The sequence below is a fragment of the Arachis ipaensis genome, chromosome B07 (assembly GCF_000816755.2).
Source record: "Arachis ipaensis cultivar K30076 chromosome B07, Araip1.1, whole genome shotgun sequence".
In the NCBI taxonomy this organism is placed as follows: domain Eukaryota; kingdom Viridiplantae; phylum Streptophyta; class Magnoliopsida; order Fabales; family Fabaceae; genus Arachis; species Arachis ipaensis.
Genome location: NC_029791.2, coordinates 20495392 through 20495732, shown reverse-complemented (window position 1 = coordinate 20495732; position 341 = coordinate 20495392). Strand labels below are relative to the sequence as shown.

General features: G+C 19.4%; 1 protein-coding gene across 1 annotated transcript in view; it reads right to left on the bottom strand.

The window, feature by feature from the left end:
- Positions 1-341, bottom strand: part of LOC107608379 (peroxidase P7-like) — a 5937-nt gene that overhangs the window by 914 nt on the left and 4682 nt on the right. The gene's annotated exons all lie outside the window — the stretch shown is intronic.

Sequence of the window (341 nt, the reverse complement as noted above, 5' to 3'; positions counted from 1 at the left end):
ATTAGTATATAATTAAATTAATTAAAAAGCTTTATTTCTATTGTCATGGTATTTCTGTTTGAAAGGTAATATTTAATCACAATCTATGTATTTTGGTACTTGGTAAAATATTGAAATAATTTTTTATTTATAATTAAATAAGATGAAGGTAAAATATGATAACATGCGTCTATTTCACATGATATTTTATATAAAAAAATGGAGTATGACAAATATTTTTTATGTTGGTTTTATTCTTTTAAAATAGATTAAACTTTGTATGATCATTTATCGTTATATATTTATTCCCTGGTTTTATATGAGAAAAAAAAAATTTCCTATGATGTGAAATAATGTGAAAT